This window comes from Anolis sagrei, chromosome 3 (assembly GCF_037176765.1).
Source record: "Anolis sagrei isolate rAnoSag1 chromosome 3, rAnoSag1.mat, whole genome shotgun sequence".
Classification (NCBI taxonomy): domain Eukaryota; kingdom Metazoa; phylum Chordata; class Lepidosauria; order Squamata; family Dactyloidae; genus Anolis; species Anolis sagrei.
Window position 1 is genome coordinate 191,578,415 of NC_090023.1, and position 22,083 is coordinate 191,600,497.

The window sequence follows — 22,083 nt, forward strand, 5'->3', positions numbered from 1 at the left end:
AGAGTCGGAGATGACTGAACAAATGAACAACAACATAGCATTTCTAACAGATGCGCACTTTTCAGGGTAATGCCACCACCCTGAGAAGTGGGTCCAGGCCCCGCATCGGCAAACTTCAACCCTTCAGGTGTTTTGGACTTCAACTTCCACAATTCCCAACAGCAGTAAATTGGCTGGGATTTCTGGGAGTTGAAGTCCAAAATATTTGTAGGGCCAAAGACTTTGACATTCAGGGCCATGCTCTGAGATCTGTCACCCACAGCATTGATAGTGAACCAAAGTATCAAAGCACACATACACCCAACCATTCTTCACTTTAGGGTTCCAATTCAGGTTACATTGTCTGTACTTACTTTCGAGGGTTGTGAGAAAGGTAGCTGCATATTATTTACTGAAAGTAATGCAACTTGAGAATGCTCTCCATCTCTTTAGTCAGTGTCTGTCTACTTTCATATATTCTACCGTGGAAATGGGTGGGTGGAACTTCAGGTGAATTTATTGAAGTTAAACATTTGAAAGAGACCTGATTGGGCTATGCCATATTAAGGACTTCCCCTTGGATGAACCTTTTGCATGTGTGTTTAAGGACAGAACTGTTGGGGAACATTTTTCTTCAAAGGATGACATAACACCTCATCACACTGGGGCAAATTGCCCTTTGCAGCACTTTGGGGATGAAGCCTGCAGAGCATCATGACACGATGCTTCCTCAGCCACAATGCCTGTGTAAGTGTTTTTTGGGTAGCTCCAATGGAGCTCCCCACATTTTTAAAACCTACTTTCCAATCTGACTGGGAAAAGGCAATGAGCATTGGTACCCTTTCCCCCGTCTGATGGGGACAAGGCACCAATGTGCCTTATCCCATTTCCTCCATGTGGTGGGGGAAAGGGAGGGTGTGCGGGGTGCCATGAGACTACCAGCAAAACAGCATGGGGGGAGGAACATGTGAAGAGGTCCCTGGTGCCAATCTTTTCATGCATAGAGGCAAACAAACTGACATTTGAATATTATTTCAGCATCAGTGACCAAAGGCAACATAGTTAATATGGAAAGCCGAATAAAACCCAGAAACAGAACCCTGTTGTTGGATGCCACAAGTACACAAACAAATCTGTCTACACAGATGGCCAGGAGGCAGAAATTCTGGGACCAACAAGTGTATATGTGCACCTCTCCTGAAGTCCCAGGATTTTTTGCCCTTCCCTAAAGCCCATGATAAAGTGCTGTCTGGAATCACCCTGAGAAAAGTGTTCATTTTGTTGTACCACAACTATGGTTCATTACATATTTCAACTCTCCAATAGGATTCATCATCATCACCAATATTCTCACAGACTTCCGGGAACTAACTGTTTTTAAATAAGGGATGCTAAAAGATTTTTTCAAAAAGAATGTTTGATATTATTTAAATTGGATTTATTCTTATTGATATTGTCATCATATTTTAAAGTTTTTGAAATATTTCCTCTACACTGTACTTATTTGATTTTTGTAAGTTGCATAAGTACAAGTTTGAAAGGGGAAGGAGGGATATAAGTAAAGAGAAAAAATGTTCCTCTATTTTTTCCAGACAACTAGTTCATATCTGTAAATCATGATTATTGTTTTTTAAAATAATGTTCTAAAATGGCTCTCGCATTGTAAGAGTATAACAAGTACAGAATAGGATTTGCTTCACTGATAAAATTATCTTGTTAATGACTGGAGATATTTTCCACTACTTTGGAAGAGGTATTAACATTGGGGGGAGTGTATATGGGAAGAGCAAAGAACTGTTAAGTTATTATCACAGGATTTGGAATGACAAGATAATTAGATTAAGAAAATATATTAGCATAATTGCTAATAGTAGGTAATTTACTTGAGTTGTAGTAACCAAATTGTCATATCAGTCCCGAATGAATGAACATGGCTGATAGATACAATTTTCGTCAACATACTACCACAACCATATTAATCTCTACAGAGTATTCAGACCTTTTAATGGTAATTCAGAAGAATAAACCCAACATAATTCTTCTTAGAATACATCCTTTGAATCTAATGGGAAGTCATGATTATGAAATCGAATTTATGTCAAAGGGTCTACTGCCATTGGATTAATGTTGAATATAACTAAATATATAAGATTTTTTTGAAGATTCTAGAAGTGTAGTTTCATCTATTTTTTGTCTTTATTGTAATACACATATACATACATGTATGTGTGTGTGTAAATGCTTAACATATGAAATTGAGAGCATGGAAATTCATTTGAAGTTTTCTGTGCTTATTTCTAGCAAAATTCAACAATACTCTGCCATGTCCTGAGACAGAACTTTAAAAGTTACTTTTTCAAAAATGAATATAATGACATGCTCAGGTTATCAATAACTAGGCAAATATTAAGATAACTGCCCTAAGTCCTTACGAGGAGATAGGGTGGGATATAAATACAGTTTTATTACAATATAAAGTTTTATTATAATGCTCTGAGTCACAGAACACTTTCAAAATTCGACTTGGGATTCGAGAAGGGAGCTGCTTCAGGGCAACTGTATGGTAACTTCTGGTGGAAGTTGTTAATTTCCAAATGGGTTCACTCTTATCCACAATCTATAGCTGCTTTGGTTCTAGCTCGGGGAGAAAGATAGGGCTGTGTAAAACTTCATTTGTAACCCGTATGTCGGATCTAATTCATTAGATTTGTACATATGAAGCTATATTAAGAAACACAAGGGGTGACCGTGCAAAAAACTTAAGATTCAAAACACGAACCTATGACTTTTGGATGAGTTATGTAAGTCTCACCAATGGCTCCAGATCTCCGTCATGGGCTAGGTTTGGTTCTCCCATAGGACCCTGAGGAGGATGGTAACATTGGAATTGAAGGAGAAGCCCATCTCTTTCCCCAAAGGGAGTGATGGGGGAAGGGAGGTGGTGGGTGTAGCTAATCACAGCCATCTTAACTGTCAGGGAAATCATCTTATAGATAGAACATTTTGCTTTGTTAAGTCCTTACCGATGTAATACAGTTTGTGCCACAAAAACAAAGGTTTTGGAGTAAAACAACTACTTTCAGATTAATGACCACACAATGAAACAGGAAATAACACTTTCAAACTGGGAACAGATTTTCTTTATTATTAAAAATGTTTTTTTTATAAAAACTTTGAAAATTCACCAAAAATTCATGGATAAGTCAAACATTCTGAAATTTGGTGAGCTAACGGTGGTAAATGTGTTCTATGACTGTAGCAAGATTAATCAGAATAGCTAAAAATAAGAGGATGACAGAAGACTGAATTTTCCCTACTGCCAGTGATGTTTTCCCTATTGCATATGCTTGACTGCCATTAATGAAGTACTTACGAAGATTCATAAGTTTCATTAGAGTTCTAAAACTTTTACCCCAAAATTCAGAAAGAGCTTTAGAAAGGAAGCACTAGTGTCCCCTACTGTTGAACACAGTTCAGAACAAATTTAGAGATAATAGATATGTATGCCTTGGAGACCATAGGGAAGGGTTAATATTCGTGTGGTGTTTGTTTTGCTGTCTGTGCCCCTTTTCAGAAGATTTCACCTCCCTTTCTATCCCTGTGATCATTGGATTTTTTTTTAAAAAAATTATCTTGTTGTAGAATCAAGGATTGGTGATAAAGCTTCAATTGACCCACCTTTTCCCATGATAACCCTTTCAGGAGTTAATTTCCCTTTCCAGGACTAGATTTCTCTCACTTCCTGTTGTCTCTACCCTGTTTGTAACTATGAAGCATTTGTAAGTCAGATATTTGTAACTCAGGGACTGAGCATCCACATCTTGTGTTATTCCTGGGGGTCTTGGAACCAAACCCCAGCAGATACCAAGAAATGGCTGCAATTGGAATATCCCAATTGATGAAACCTATAGATAAACATTTTTTGCTATAAAGACAATGTCAAAATATTTTTTCCATTAAAAAGAAAAAGGCAGGTTCCCTAAAAATGGAATGATAGCAATATTTCAAGTGTCTAGATCTCTTGAAGTTGGGTAATCCTCCTCTTCATAAATTTGGATAACTTTAGGCACTTATAGGTTTTAATATGATATATCAAAAATATCTAATATAATGTAAAATATAACTACTACTATCAATTCAATTCCTGAGAAATGTACTAGATAATTGCTTAATTTGAGTTTTAGTCCCGTAGGGGGTAGAACATCAGTTCCTACTTATTGGCATCATTTGAAACTGTATTACATGCTAAAGATATAGAATTCTCTTGGTAAATGGAAGCTATTTGTAAATACTTGGGAAGCAGATAATTATCATCTTGCCATTTTGGTACGATCCATTTCAATATCTAAATCTAATCATTATCTCACAACAGATGTGGCACAGTCTAATTGCTCCCATCCCCCACCTTCATATTTAGCTTTCAAATCCAAGTTGAAATCATGCAGATCACTTCATGTTGTCTTTCCTTGTCTAGATTTCTAAAGTTCAGGAACCCCAGTTTCTAAAATTGTACACTAAAAGAGCATAATTTATTGGCTTAAGCATCTGCAGTGTGTTGCAGTACAAACATTCCAAAACCTCAGGAAATGAAGCAGAAGAGGCACATAATTACCTATCAACATAAGTACAATGTGAACAAGATGCTGGATAGTTCTTTGATCTTCTTAGTCAGTTAGGTGTTTTTTTTTATGAAACAGATCATGTTTTACTATAGGTCACCAACAATATATGGCTGGAATCACTGGGTTGTTACAGGTTTTTCAGGCTGTATGGCCATGTTCTAGAAGCATTCTCTTCCTACGTTTTGCCTGCATCTATGGCAGGAATCCTCAGAGGTTGTGACGTCTGTTGGAACTAGGAAAATTATGTTTATATATCTGTGGAAAGTCCAGGGTGGGAGAAAGAAAGAAAGAAGAAAAGAAAGAAGAAAACTCAAACACAGGGGAACTCCAGAGAAGAAACAAACAGGAACAGCAATCACCTCTCAATAAAGAATTCCCCCAAGTAGTAACAGAGCACATCTAAAAACTATCAGGCCATCAAATGCTAATCAAGGTTGCCAATTGAAATATTAACACCTAGCTCCAACAGGCAAGAGTTTTTTCTCCCACCTTGGACTTTCCAGAGATATGTAAACCTCACTTGCCTAGTTTCCAACAGACCTCACAACCTCTGAGAATGCCTGCAATAGATGCAGGCAAAACGTCAGGAGAGAATGCTTCTAGAACATGGCCTTATAGCCCGAAAAACTTACAACAACCCAACATAGGTGTAGTACTTATCTTGCCAGAAAACATCACTGTACCTCCATTTTGTATTCCTTCCCTTTCACCTTGGGTTAAACTATCTCTATTGTTTGTGGGAATGTGGGGTAACAAAACAGTACAAGCTAGGATAAATGCCCAGCACTTTTTAATTTTAATTATTACATTTGGCCCAGCCATTGTTTTTAATTGTGTCATTAGATGATGTAAATGCTATTGTTTTGTTTTGTTTTTCTCCTTGAGTTATTGTGTTGTTGCTGCTGTTTTTATTGTTGTATTTGGGCTCGGCCTCTTGTAAGCCGCACCAACTCCTTTGGGAGATGGTAGCGGGGTACAAATAAAGGTTTATTATTATTATTAATCAATACCAATGGGTGGAAACAACCTATTTTAAACACTAATTCTGAGAAACACATGCTTTCCAACAGTGTTTCCAACAGAGAAACACTGTGATCCAACCATGCTTGAGAAAAAATAAACTCCGGGTCTGCAGATTTGACATCTTGACAAGTCTTCCTCTAGAGTACAGTATCACTCTCACTATCCTCTGAAATCCATGTTATGCTGTTGTTGTTGCTGCTGTCGTTAACTGCTGTCAAGCTGACTTTGACTTATGGTGACCTTATGAATAAGAAGCCCTCAAATCATCAATAGCCAGGTCAAATCTAGCAGGTTCAGGACCATGGCTTCCTTGGCTGAATCTATCCACCTGGAATGTGATCTCACTCTTTAAGTATTATTGTCATTTCTAGAGAATTCCTAGAAACAGTCTCAGTTTAGTCAATTGGCTCCTAAGAAGAGTTTGGATTTGATTTGCTCTGGACCCCATTTATTTGTGTTTTTAGCAGTCCACCATCTCTGTAATTTTTTTTCTCAAAGACTGCATTTCAAATTAGTTTACTTCCTATCAGCTTTTTTCATTCCCCAGTTTTCATCTTACAACTATGTACACAATTGGAAATATGATGGTGTAGGCAATTCCATTTCTTTTTTTACTATGTCTAGTGTTCTCTGACTCATGCTGTTGAGACTCAGCGTCTGTCTCATGCACCTACTACCAGTAGTAGAAGGAAACGTGGCTTAGAGAATGATGAAGCTCAGCGGCAGCTGAAAAGGATCAGGGACTTGTTTCTAGAGACTACCGATGAGGAGGATTTTGCAGGTTTTACTCACGAGGAGATGGAGCTGGATGATTACAGAGGTGTAAAAAGAGCAGCCAGCAGCTCAAATAGCGATGTAGGATCTGTTGCTAAGCGCCCGAGAGATGTAGCAGATTGTGGGGACTTTGACAGCGAAGAGGAAGATCTGGACTGGACTAAAGTGCAGGAAGTCATGGATGTCCTTAATGCCCCTTCCTCAAGTGATGAATTCCAGGGTTTTCAGGATGATTGGGCTGTAGATAATTCTTTGCAGGATGGAGCACGGAGTGCTGACTGGCAACAATGGCGCAGCCTGGATTCACCTGAGGAATTGGACCCAGCTGACAGTAACTCCAGCGATTCGGATGAGATTTAAGCAGCAGCTTGGGGACAGACTAATCGCAGAGTTCAAAGTGTCGCTTGCCGTGTGCCTTGTGTTAACTCCTGACCTGAGTTCTTGTTGCAGCTTCGTGTTACCTGATCCTGTGAACAACCCTGCTGGTTCCTGACTCGTGAGTCTTCTGTGCTTTGACCCTCGGACTGTCTGACTACGCCCCTGCTTACTCCTGATAACTTCGTTGGACCGCTCCTCATGAGGATTGCTGTATGCTGTTTCGTTGGCTTTTGGAATGGACTATGTTTTCTTGCTGAACTCAAGCTGTTTTAGTTTAAAGACTGACTTTCCTTTTCGTCAGCCAAGGCTGACTGAGACCCGTTTGTTTACTTTTTTGCTGACTGCAAGCCTCCTTAATTTACATCTCTGAAGTGAAGAGTCTCCTTTTGTTTTGCTAATAGACATTAAACACCTTCCTTTAACTCCAACGGTGCCTGCCGTTTGTGTTTCTGCCTGGCCTGGGTCTTGACACATGCTTCTCCCATTACCTGTCCCTGTAACATGTGTTGTGAAGCTTTGGACTGTCCTTTCACAATTGCTATTGGATACTATTTATTACTCTTCTTCCAACAAACACAAAGAGAGGCAGAAGCAGAAGCGCTTCATTCTGAATTAACACATGTTAAGTTTCCAGTCATTTTATTAAACCCTTCTAAGATCTTAGCTACATTTGAAAATAGTGCTGTTTTCTTGCTTTATTCACCTATTATTATACATCGATATATAGATGTGTTGCCATTCAGTGATGAACTGAATGCCCCATTCCTTGTCCTGTTAAAGAATGTAAAATAAAATTAAAATATCAATTTTATGTATTTTTAGAAGTTCATTATAATTGCATTTATTCTCAGCAATCTCTGGATGCTCAAGGCCATTTGCTTTCTTTCACAGAAAGTTACCCAGTTTCCTTTAGATAACATTCTATTAAAAACCCAACTTCTTTCTGTGTCAACAGTCTCAGAACATTGGATAAATTACTGGCAACAATTATTGCTCATTACTGTGCAGGCAGCTCTTCTGTTGAACAACTGCAATTATGTCTCAAGCTTGCAAGGAACTCCAGGCTTCAGTTGTTGCAGAGGAACCCTATTAAACATATATGTAGAAAGATGAATTGTAGTCACTGGCAAAAGATGTAAATTCTTTAGGAATCTTGACGGGACTATGCAATTTGGCATGATGCACCTGCTGTCCGGCATCTTCTTTATTTAGTATAAAGGTAACCATCCATCTAAGAAGGTAGAGGCAGTTAGACATAGGTTGTGGTGCAGGCAGAAAAATAATTTGGTTTATAGCTTCAAAGATAGTTATATTTATGTTTTAGGGGAAAAATCAAATCAAAGCTTAATTTTGTACTGCATCAAATGTCCCAATTCTACTTCAGAGTGTTGATAGCATGTGACTAGCAATTCACTGAGAAAGTACTACAGTATATGTTTGTGTGTAAGGACCTTTTCACACAGACCTTTCACGCTGTGCTTCTGTGATGAAAGGGAAGGTGTGCGGGGTGCCACGAACTACTCCATGTGCCCTCCCTCCTCTCCTTATCACACGGAGGGGACGGGAGAGGGTGTGTTTGCACCTTTACCCTCAACCCATCAGATGGCAGAAAGGGGAGCCACATACGGCAACTCATGCTGCCCCGCCGCCCTTTCTGCCATTACATGGTAAAAAGGGGAGGGAAGTACAGGTAGATCCATCAGAGTTATCCAAACTACACTTTCCTCCCATAGTGACGCTCCCCCTCCCCCCACTTTGGGAGGAATGTGGGAAAGGCCTGCTATGCGTTGTGTGATGGTGCACTGCAGGCCCCTTCCTTGCCATGCATAAAAGTGGCTAAATGAGGCAAAATGCTCCTTGTGAAGAGATGGTCAGTGTAAATTACTACATTTCTAGACTTATACCTGAATACACAGTAACTTTATTAAAACCTTTTGTACTCATCATTGGGTAAATGTCTTGACAATCTAATATTTTATGTCTTCTTCTAAAATTGGAATGAAGCTTAAATGAGGGTTAAACTATATAGGGGGTAAACAGAACAATCCTAAGCCTGCTGACAAAAAGAGAGATATTGCTCTCATCTCATTCCATTTATTTCACATTCCTAAAGGACCACACTGTTTCCTACTATACCTAGGTCTAGTGGGTGAGTGGGAAGTATAGGATACATGGTACATGCCATTCTGTCCTCAACTTCTTGTTGCTGATCCCATTGCAACTGACTGACTGTTGTTAATGGTGATTAGAGCGAAATAAAGAGACCAGATAACAGAAGTTGAATGAATGAAGGACAACTTTATTGACTACTAGCTGTCCCCTGCCACGTGTTGCAGTGGCCCAGTCTGTGTACATGTGTTTTGTGTCTATATATATGCATATATGTGTGTTTGTGTATATTTGTGTATAAGTGTATATATGTGTGTTTGTGTATATATGTGGTTTTACGCATGCACCGTAGCATTGTTTTGCTTTTTTTTTTTGCTTTTTAATTCTCTTTTGCTGTGTTTTTCAGTGTTTTTATGAGTGATGGTCACTCATTGGCCTGATAGGTGTATTGTGTCCAAATTTGGTGTCAATTTGTTCAGTGGTTTTTGAGTTATGTTAATCCCACAAACTGACATTACATTTTTATGTATATAGATTACCTGTTTAATTGTTTCTTGGTAATAAGCAACCAAATTTGGGGTATCAAATTTGATACTGGAGTAGGTGGAGCAGTCGGTCACACAAGGTTCAATCCTGCAGTCTTCCCTTGGTAAAGCACCAAAGCCTCTAAGTGCAAGCCCTGAGAATCATGGTCCAGCTAAAATACTGGAAGGCTAGCTACAAGTGTAATCCCCCATGCCACTTTGGCCCCAGGTGAGGGCAAAAACCTAGAAACCAGCCCCAAGTACAGGAGATTCTTCCCAACTCAAAATTTGCATGATACACAGAAGAATTTCTAAATTCCCATCCAACACAAAATGTGTTCACAGTTGGGGTATATCAGTACTTTGAGTACTTTGCTGATATTCCTTTTGCCCAGGAAGAATAATGACCCTTCCTTTCGCTTTCATGCTCATCTGTGTCCTGGATTGACCTTCTGACTGCTTAGCCCTCCGGGCTTCCAAACCCTGTGATTTAGGGGAGCTGGAATCACACAACAATCAGGAGAACAGTACATCCATTTTCCACACCTACACTGCCTTATTGTGTGTTAAATGGGGCCAACACTGCCTAAGTTTCATAAAAAATTGAAATATTTTAGGCTGGTGTTTTGTTTTTGTCAATGGTAGTTCATTAAAGAAGATTTGTGAAGTGATATCACCTACATAATTTCCCTCAGGTGCTGGGAAGATAGCAAATAAGTAGATCAGGGATAAGAAAATTCCATGCACCATTGTTTTATCACATGGGGGAGGCAGGGAGGAAAAGACTTGGATTGATACTTTTTTTCACACTGCTTAATGTATTTTGAGGCTAAACATAAGTATCTTGTCCACATTCATCTCTTCTTTCTCTTCTTCTTTTTATCTTCAAGTACTATGGAAATTTAAATGAGAATGTTTGAGCATGTGTTTTTATACTTTTTTCTGTTACTGTGTTTTAAAATTCTCTCAAAATATTATTTCCTATAATATGATTTAAATGAGCAATTTGACATGTAGGATTATAGCTGTGAAACATGTTTGAACTCAGATATATTTTCTGCATTGCACATTACTTTGAGGGAAGCATTTCACGTCTTTTTGTACAGGAATTCAAGAGAATCGAATTCCTTCAGCATTTTTTACATATGTTTTTATAAACAGATATTTATTTTACTATTGTACAAATATATGTTGAGAATCTGAATTATGGACTGCGATGTGTATTTTTCTGTGATGGAGCTATGTCATTGCCATGGTAAGTCTCCATCCAAAAGACTTGCACAATAGGGCACTACAAAAGAAATGTGTTGCACAGTATGGGTACTATTAAAGGTGTGGACATTTTTTGGGGGGGGGGGGGGGGGCTGGATTATGCAGGGTACTTAGGACTTTTAACTGTCCTCTGTTCTGGATTACTCAATGTCTTTGCATTATCCTTGTGCTATAATTGCCGAAGGGAATTCTGTCCCACAAAGTGCTGTACTGATATTTATTACAACCATGACCTCACTTCATAGAATCATAGAGTTGGAAGATGCCATAAGGGCCATTCAATTCAACTTCCTGCCATCCAGGAATCAAATCACCCTTGACAGATGGCCAACCAGCCTCTGTTTGAAAAACCTCAAGAGAAAGAGACTCCACCATGCTCCAAGGCAGCAAATAGCTGTTAGCATCAGGAAGTTCTTCTTAATGTTTAGGTGGAATTATTTTCCCCACAATTTAAATTAATTGCTCTGTGTCTTCATCTCCAGAGCAACAGAAAACAGCTTCTCCCCCCCCCCTAATGTGATATCCTTTCAAATATATAAACATGGCTCTCATTTCCCATCTCAGCCTTCTTTTCTCTAAGTTAAACATATCCAGATTCCTAGGCCATGCGTTGCTGTGGTCCAGTCTGTGTATATGTGTTTTGTGTGTGTATATATGTGTATTTTAACATGTTGTAAACCGCAATGAGTCGCCGCACAGGCTGAGATATTAGCGGTATACAAGCATACCAAATAAATAAATAAATAAATATATGTGTGTGTATATATGTGTATATGTATATATGTGTGTTTTTGTGTATATGTTGTAATGTAAGTCTCTTCTGCTGTGTTTTTCAGCATTTTTATGTGTGATGGTCACTCGGTGACCTGATAGGTATATTATGTCCACATTTGGTGTCAATTGCTCCAGTGGATTTGGAGTTATGTTAATCCCACAAACGAACATTAAATTTTTATTTATATAGATGAACTGAAGCACATTTCTTACCTGTCCCCATATACATCCTATTCAAGCATACTATTTGTGGACTACAAAAATGCATGAGGAGTGTGAGTGGATAGGAGAGATTTATCTCTCTTATTCAGAGAGACGACCACCACATTCAGGGAGATGGGATAGTGTGAGGAAGGAGTAGGACTACTATGTTAATATACAGTTACTATTTATTTACTTTACTACCAATCAAGATGCCCGAATAGGGCTCTGAAGTTTTGATTAATCCAATTTCTATGAAGTCTTCCTTTTTCCCCTATTAAGGAGATCGCTTGAGGGTACATTCTAGCACCCTAATTAACAACTATGCATATTGTTATTTATTCATTTTGGGTATATGTGTATGTTTTAAGAATCAAAGAAGCAATTTTGCAAAGAAACAGAAGCATGAGGATGCTGAAAATATTACAGTAGTTGCCTGGAACCATTGTTGGACAAGATCTGAAACATATATCAAATTGCACCAGAGGGATTTAAGTACAGGCATTTTATAGATGAGCCTGCATTAATAGAAGTTACTGGTGAAAGTGTTTCACTAATGAATTGATGTGCCTAGAGACATGGTAGATTTTTTACCACTTGTTGAATTAATTCAGGAAATATTCCATGGGGTTGGTGTTGTAATTTCATTGGGAATGCTTCAGATGGTTTCAAAACAGTGTTTGCTTGAACAATGTTAGGCTGAATCAAATACTCTTTGTGTATGGCTGCTATGGTATGTTTTATGAGATAGGTCAAGACAGATTATTTGAAAGTTCCCTCGTGGCTGCAAAAGTATTTGAATATATGAATGTTAATAAATATGTAGTAGTACCTGAGGCAAGTATACATGAGAAATGAAGAGGATTTTATAGAATGGAATTGCTACTGTTTAAAAAAAAACAAGAAAAAGCCTCTGTGGTGATGGAGAATTGGAAAGTTGTTTGGAGTTATCAGTGTGTATTATGCCATTTTTAAAAAATTTCATGCGAAAGAATTGCATCTGGCACTTAATTTCTTGAGATGTTAGACCTAAATTTGGCAGTAATCACAGTGTTGGAACTTTGACAATGACAGGCTCTGGACTGAGTCGTCGGACGCTAAATCAGATTTGGATACGGCTATTTGATGAATAATAATGTTTTAAATGTATTTTATCTAATGTTTTTATCTTTGTATAATGTTGTTTGTAATGTGGTTTTTGTATGTGTCGGCATTGAATTGCTGCTGTTGTAAGCCGTCCTTTGGGGGTTGAGAAGGATGGGGTAGAAATGTTGGAAAAGATAGATAGATAGATAGATAGATAGATAGACAGATGATAGATAGATAGATAGATAGATAGATAGATAGACGGAACATCTGGCATGGTAAATGGCCAGAGGGGAAAGGAATTACAGTCGAACAGCATCTGATGGGCTATAGATCCTCCATTAATGATGAATTACATTTTCATTCCTCTTAAAAGAGTCACTGGCAACAATACATGGTTAATTTCAAGGCCATATGTGAATTGTAAAGCATGTTAAACAGAAAGCATGAGATTTTCTTCTCAATTTCTTAGATCAATCAAGTGGTCTCTCCATTTTTAAATAGGATAGTATTTTGATTCTAACTCAATTCAAGTTCTGCAGTCTTTCATGGACAATCCCAAGTCAGTTCTTAATATCAGAGTAGTTTGCTTTTGATGTAGATAGAGCCACAGATAACCAATTCTTTTCCCTTGATAGCTGCTATGCTCAGGTTGTATAAACAATTCATTCATAACTGCAAATATAATTGTAACCATTTCAATTTAAAAACAAATCAATGCTGGCACAACTTTGAGAATATAAATTTCACATTAGGAATTTCCCTGTCTCTTGGTATGTTGCATTATTGGATTCATAGACTATGGGCATGTTTTAGTCTTTGCATGCTTATTTAGATATTCTTAAGTAATCCTTCTGGAAGTTTACAAGTACCAAGGAGATTAATGGCAAACACACAAACGTGTCTAATTATCAACTTCAAATAACTTGCTTTTTGCTGAGCAGAAATGGGTTCACATTCAATGTTGCTGACAACCCAGAGAACGTTCTAAAGACATAACAACATTAACATAATTTTCTGACTTGGATTCTCGTAGGAAAGGATCATTTTTCTTTCATTTTAATTACATTTCCAGGGCCAAATTTGACCGTTGGGTGCTTTCATGCTGTCAGTCGACTTTCTTGCTCTCCCTTGGGCAAGAATTCACCCCGTAATTTATAAACATTATTGCTGCAGGGTTTTTAAAAACAATTGTGTTGGGAAAACACTTAATTATGGCTTAAAAATGAAAATATTTTTTCTCTCAAAAGAATTCATGCCAATCTTGGTCCACCTATAAAAATCCCCCCGCTCCATTACTCATATCTGATGACTTCACAAAATCAAAATGTGAGTTCTCATTCTTGTTTCTAATTTTTCAATTATAGTGCTAATTGAAAAACTCAGTTTTGAATTAAACAGCCCAAACAGGAAATAAAGGATGTGGCAATAAAATAAAATAAAATGTGCCAGTAAAGGATGGTAATTTCTTTGAAAATTCTAAGAGAACTCCAAATTAAATAAAAATTGAAGTATGATTTGCAATAAGGCCGATTCAGTATTGCATTAAGAGGACTTGCATTCCAACACAATAGGCAGAATTTCAACAAGAGAACATTTTTGTAATTTCCATATTGGAAAAAGCTGAGACTAAAATCCAGTTACTCATCCCAACTAAAGAGTTCAATAAATCAATGACATTTACATAGGTATTGATATATTATTCATCAATTTATGCAATAGATTTACTCTAGTTAGGACATGGGACACATCTACACTGACTACTTACTGCAGAACAGGCCTGGTTCAGCTCTGTGGTGGCCATATCCCACATGGAGCTAATTCTGGGTAATGCCTGATCTAGCCATGGTGGTATATTATTATTATTTTACTGACACAAAAACACAGCAAACGAGATCTATATGCTGGATTTCATATCACAAAATCACATGTCAAACACTTCCCAAGCGTCTAGGACTGTGTGATGTATTTTCGAATGATGAGTGCAGATCCAAATAAGGTGGTCTTTTGCAGCTGACACATCGTGATTTTGTCAATGTTTATTGTTTCCAAATGTCGGCTGAGATCTTTTGATTTATTTATTTATACCCTGCTTTATCTTCCCCGAAGGGCACTCAAAGCTGCTTAACATAACAATGTTAGCACAGCATTTGAAATATACAAATATACAAATATTAAGACAGAATTAAATATAAACAATATTAAAAGATTCACAGTCAAAACCATTCAAACATATTTTATGCATATTCAAAGCTAAAACAACAACGCCCCCTGAATTGATCTTAAAAACCTTCATCTTTAAAAGCCTGGCTGAATAGAAAGGTTTTTGCATTGGCTGCATCTCGATTTGATTACTGTGATGCACTCTATGTGAAGCTGCCTTTAAAAGTGCTCATTTGGTCCAAAAACAGCAGCCAGACTACTAACTGGGGCAGGCTACAGGGAGCGTACAACTCCTCTGTTGCAACAGCTCCACTGGCTGCCAATATGTTTCTGAGCCCAATTCAAAGTGCAAGTTTTGACCTACAAAGCCCTATGGTCCAGGATATCTGAATGACTACACCTCTTTCTGTGAACCTGGAAGACATATACGATCAACTGGGGAGGGCCTGTTCTTTGTCCCACCCCACATTCAAGCGTATTTGGTGGGAACATGGTGGAGGACCTTTTCAGTGGCTGCTCCAAAACTGTAGAACTTCCTTCCAGGAGAGACCAGGATGGCCCCATTTCTGCTGACCTTCAACAGACAAGGTATGCCAGCAGCCATTTGGGGAAGGATAAGGGGCATACTGTTTCTGCTCGGGAGGAGGTGGTATGGTGTTGGGGGGGGGATTGTGTTTTAAAATGCTTTTAATCATATTTATTATATTTCAGTTGTATTTTAACCTAACCCGCACAGTATTATTTAAGTAAAGAATGGAGCCAAGAAGACAGTTCCAGCTTGTCTCCTGTGATATCAGAGCCCTTCCCCCAGCAACAATATTATATAACACTAATATTATGAATGATGTATTAGTACTCTGCTAATAATATAGTATGTTGTATGTACATATGACTTGTAAGCCACTCTGAGTCCCCTTCGGGGTGAGAAAGGTGGCATAGAAATGTCGTAAATAAATATTATTTAATTGTTTTTTTATTTTTCATTGTTTTAAATGGGGACCAAAGTGTGTGGTTGTTAGCTGCCTTGAGTCCCCATGGAGAGAAAGGCAAGGTATAAATAAACTAAGTTAATAAAATAAAATAAACAATAAATAATGCAGGGCAAGGACACCTTAACATAGCTTTGCCTGCATTAATCAAATGCATTTCCTTACTAAATGTAATCAAAATGTAATCTAAATGTAATCTTGGCTTGGAAGAAGTCTTCTCTGAGAATTGTGTGAAACACTGTACAATACCTTAAATGCACTTCGTTTAAAAGCAATGCAACTGAAGCCAATAAATCAGCATATTGTATTAACCTCAACACAGTGGGACATGAACCTAATATTGTTTCCCTCCAAGCTCTTATTACATAAGGAATACTGTCAGTGGAGTTAAAAATCCCATTTAAAGACTGGACTCCTCAGAGTGACCAGAATATGAGCTCTAGGGAACAGTCTCCTTTTCAGTCACTGAACTGATAAAATAACTGTAAGAACATTGCAGATTCCCATAGGATGCCCTGCCAAGGCATTTTATGTTTGACATGAAGGGAGTCCCTTCTCGCCACTTTGGAAGGTACATTTTGTCCAATATTTGACATCTTTGATTCATACTGTGAGTCTGTTGAGTGTCAGGTGTTGTAACATTCCTTGGGAAATAGATATTTGTCCAGGAGAAAGGAAGGGGAGAAAAGTCATCTCTTGAATCATATATCATATCAGCCATTTATCAAATGACCTTCACATTCAGGACCATTAAAAAAAACCCTGTGAACCACAAGTAACAGACTCCCATTACTAATCCCCCCAGCCATCTGCTTTCCTTTTGTACATGAACTGAATAAAAACATATTGAAAGCTGTTTTCTAAATTGACTTGTTTCTAGCTTACTGATATAGCCCTTCTTTAAATATCCGTTTGAAAATAAAGAGATGATTCAAATCAGAGACCTCCTTCTCGCCAACACTTTTACAATTCTTTTTGGATGTGTTTCAAGGCAATCCTACCCCTCAAAATACAAACACTAGGTGGGCACAGGATTCTCCAACACAACTAGAATGCAAATATTCAAAGGCTGAGTTCTCAGATCTCTGGCTTCAGCTACACTTTTCCAACCTCCTCCTTCCCTAGTAAAATCACAAGAAGTGGGGTGCCGCTAGGCTTCTGGTTTTAGCCCTAAAATCTAAGGGTCTGGGATAGTTCTGACCTCGCAACCCTATATACAGATAGAAGGATCCATGTCAATATTGTACTAGAGCAGTGTGATTGTTGTTGATCTTTACAACAGGTGTAGTCTTAACACTGGACATATACTACCAACACACTGGAAAGATGGGTGAGCCTGAGTTAATTATGTTCTACTTTAACAAACTTTTCAGAATATTGTATTGCTTGTGGTGGAAAATAAGATGATTTAGTCCACATACAGAACATTCTGAGATTGGGAGTTGAATCCCAGACATCAAGTAAACTTATATTTGAAGGCTCTCACTAGATCATTTTGTAATAGAACATTCCAGGAGTAGTTTCACTTGTCTAATGGCAGAGCTGGTCCAAATTAATGCCCTTTAGCCAGCAAGTTGTAGTAGTTTCTCTTACAAAAATATGTGCAGAAGAGGCTCCTCTGTTGCTTACAAACTCACAATCACCCATGTAAACTTTTGCAATTGTTCCCCCCATTTGTATGCACATTTCCCAACAATATACCTTTTGTGTGTCCTTTTCTTTAATCTCTGCTTTTAGGTCAGTAAATTGTACAAATGTGTGACATTCAGAATGCAGTGTCTATTCGATTAACTTTTACACTCAGAAGGTCTGATGTTAGTTTGTTTGTGTTAAGAATTTGAAATGGGCAAATTCCTCTCTACATCCAGCTATGCAATACATTGAAAGATGATGGTGCCAGAGCAGGGGCACTACTTTACAGACTCCCAATTGTGAATTCCTTGGCAAGCCAATACACAAAGCATGTTTCTTATACCAGACTCTAATGTAAGGACCCCTTTATACTACACAACAAGAGCACTGTGATTCTAATTTAACTGACATGTCTACATTATATGGATTTTAAGGAATTGCAATTTGTTAGAGTGCCAGGATGGTGCAGAACAGACATGGGCATGGGATGGATGTGACCCCTTTGGCTCTTTCCTTTGACCCTTGTCTGCCTTGGCCCTCCTCTCAGCAAGTGGACATGGCAGAGACAAGCAGCTACCGAAAGTTCTTGGCAGTCATGCATCTCCCTGTCATCTCAACCTGGGAATGTGGCAGGCTGTTGTACCCCCAGGCTTAGAGGAGAACCAATACATAGACAGCCAGCAGCTGCATGGGTCTCACTGTCCTCTCAGCATGTGAACGTGGTGGCCTGCCATGTCCTCCTCCTGACAGGAGAGCCAGAGCTGTCATACGTAACTGCCTAGGGCTCTCCTGAGAGTTCTGAGAAGCTGCATGTGAACCCCTGAGGCCAACCACATTCCCTGCACCAACTGCACCCTCTGTCACCCCTCAACCTCCTACTCCAACCAATTCACTCCCTCCTGGCCAGGCCTGCCAAGCCCGCTTCAGCTCACAATGTGGCCTCATCACAAAAAGTTTGCCCATGCCTGTTTGTAGAAGTTTAGGTGATAAGACTAGGGCTCAGGGTTTGAATCCCTGATCAGCCATGGAAATGCATGGGACAACTTGGACAACTCATGTTCTCCCAGCTGAAGAAGGCGGCAAACCCACTCTGAATAATTCTTGCTGTGATAGGTTTGCCTTATAGTTGCTATAAGTCAAAATGACTTGAAAGCACAGTACAATGACCAGACGCAAGAGCTCTCTATCTGAAAATTTGAAATAACCATTCCCAACTTGGAAATCCTGGAATTTCATAGAATGGAATAATTGATAGTTAAAAGTGTAATCATAGCACTACAGTCGCATAGTGTTATAAGCCCCAGGTGTGGACAACTGTAAGACTCTCCAGAATATTACAGCAATTGGAGACAGTTAAAATTAATGACATGCAGGGATGGAACCCCTGGTGGGTTAAATCACTAAGCTGCACATCTTATTGATCAAAAGGTCACAGGTTTGAATCCGGGGATCGGCCTGAGCTACCACTGTCAGCCCCAGCTTCTGTCAAACTAGCAGTTTGAAAACATGCAAATGTGAAAAGATCAATAGGTACTGCTCTGATGAGAAGGTAATAGTGCTCCATGTAGTCATGCCGGCCACATGACCTTGGAGGCATCTATGGACAACCCCAGCTCTTCGTCTTAGAAACTGAGATGAGCACCAACCCCCAGAGTTGGACACGACTAGACTTAATGTCAGGGGAAAACCTTTACCTTTTTAGGGTTGATCATTAATAGCTATTAATAAGTTTGTGTTCTACCTAATTCCCAAATGAAAATATTGATGTCAGTTTACCAAGCCAAGTATTTCTCTGTAGAATCAAAGCATTGTCAACATTCATAAATACGGATGCTAGCTTACTCCCCACTCTGTCTCTATGAAGGACCAACACTCTAAAATACAGGATTTTTGGCATTTATAAAAAGAAAAGCGTTATAATCCTCTATCAAGGGGCATATCAGCTCTATAAGGAAAAAAGTGTGCTGGCCATCAAATGAGGAATATACTTTTTAATAATGGATACCTGGAAATTCTATTGAACCTCCCATAATCCTCTCCATTGTTGATGTTTACTAAGGCTGATGGAATTGCAAGTCAAAAATATCAGAGGGGGCTACAATTTCCCACCTAACATACTGTGCATATTGAGAACCAGGAAGCGCTGTTTTCTCTCCTCATTATGTGAAAGCAACAATAGTTAAGAAGGCCTCAGTTGATTACTTATGATTTGACATTAAATTCATTTCTCTAAATAATGTAATAGCCAGAAAAGAAAAGAAATGCAAAGAAAAGAAAGGGGAAAAAATAGAAAATGAATTACTTATTGAAAATTGCTGTATCTGGAGTAGCATATCTCATTTCTCCATAGGAAACATGTTCAAACATTGATAAACGTACAGCAATAGCATATGCACAGTGTGCCCTGAGGTAGTCTATTGAACTGTTTTATCATTCTGTACTACATATGAGCAAGATAATATTGTACAAATGAAATGATTTCTTCAGAAATATGAGTATCATAATTTAGAAGCAAAGCTAAAAAATTGCAAATGTGGATCACACACAGAGCTAGCATAGCTCCGTTTATGCATTTCTGATGATTTTACATGTTTATGGGAAAGAGTTACATTCCTCAAGGGAATTGCCAATACGAACTTGGCAGCTAACTCTTCAAGCATGTGACGTTTTCACAAGTGCCTTTGTGACTTTTCCCCATTTGCAATGTTCATTGTCGAACTTTCTGCTGTGGCTACTAGTAGCTTGAAGTCTGGGTAGGCTGAACATATAACCAATAATTTGTTTCAAGTCAAGATGAATGGTTCTCATAAGGCATGAATATACATGCTTCATACCCATATGCTCCATTTCTCATATAGAAACATTTTTACTATTACTGCTGTGATTTGTTGTGGGATACCAAGTGAGTTTAGTATCGGAAATGTTCCCAGAAATGTCATCCATCTAGTAAAAAGTGCATTTAAAGTTTACCAAAAAAATAAAATAAGAATTTTTTAGCAGATGCCAAAAGGAAGACAACATTTGTATGTGATAAACTGTGTACATACCCACATCAAATTTTATGAAAATTGCACAAAGCTCTCCTTCATTTCTGGCATGACACAGTCACCATTTTCAGGCAGTAAAAGGGACACATGGATTTGTTCCCATCATTCATCTTATGGGGAGGGGAAAGAGGTGGCAAGAAATGAGGACCAGAGACTGATTGTGGAGTTACCGATTCAAAACATAAGAGTTACGCAATCACAACTGTTTGGTGTTCAGGATCTCCCAGTATTCCTTAATTTGGGGGACATGTAGAGATTATGAAATACCCCCAGTTTCTGGGATATGATCCTGTCATCTAACATGTATGAGAATTTAGTCCAATCTGCCTTCTGAAGTTGAATCTTCATTTAAATCAAACCTCTTGAGGCCTTACAGTTTGGAACAATTCACATAGTATTGGCCAATGCTGTGTGTTTTGTATTGGTGGTCCCACTGATTTAGTGTATTGCTGCATAATGCTGTCACTCACAAATAGGAGATCTGGGTTATATCCTCGGTGCCATCTCCCACTGTTGTAGGATGGTGGGAGCTAACTATCATGAATAAGTGATAGGTTGTGGAGTTCAGCCCAGGAGAAGACAGCTTCTCCATGTTTACCCTCCTGAGCATAACCCCATACATGGCTATGGCTGTTAAAGCCACCAATTACTACCACCCTTTGGTGCTTATCAAAGTTCTCAGGAGAGAAGAAACAAAACTCTTCATCTGGGGGCTTGTACATAGAGGTAATTGTGATGTTATTAAGCTCTACTATTATAGCCTGTATATTGTTTTCTTCAGTGTTATGGGCACTGCTGATTTAGTGGCCTGGTTTTACAAAGACAGCACTTCCATACTGTGCATGTGGTCTTTCCACTACTAAGATCATTCCTGGAACTTTTGCTCATTTCTGTTGTTTATCTCTGTGTGTTTCTTGGACACACAGCATGTCACGTTTCTTATCTCAGCACAGTTCATATAGCAGCTGTTTTTTGGCAGCTGACATGCCTTCATGATTGAGATTATTGTCATAGTTGGTCCTGAAAAGGTCCATTGGTTTGTTTGTTTATTTGCATGTTGCTTCTGGTCACTCTCCTTCATTTCTTTGTGAGAGAATCTCTTTGTGAGAGAATCAGCAGTCTACAAGTATGGAGAAGGGCAAACCTCAGACCACCTATTACAATGCATTCTGAGCCTTGCCACATGCACAATGGAGGATCTTCATATAGCAACACCAGAAGCACTCCAAGTGGCCAGTTACTGGTCAAAGGACATTTAGTAAAATGCCAAGTTTTTAAAACTTTGTGTTTTTAAATACATTACTACTGTATCTTCAGTTCACTTCTGATATGATAAATAAATAAACCCAGTATCTGTCTACCTGACATCATCTGCTATAATCAATGGGGATCTGTTCTCTGGGAAGCAGCTGACTTTCATTCCCACATCTTTTCATACAAGTGATTTCTAGCATGAAAGAAAATTACTTCAGGAACCCTGCTTCTGTCTGTAATAAGAAAGATCATGGGA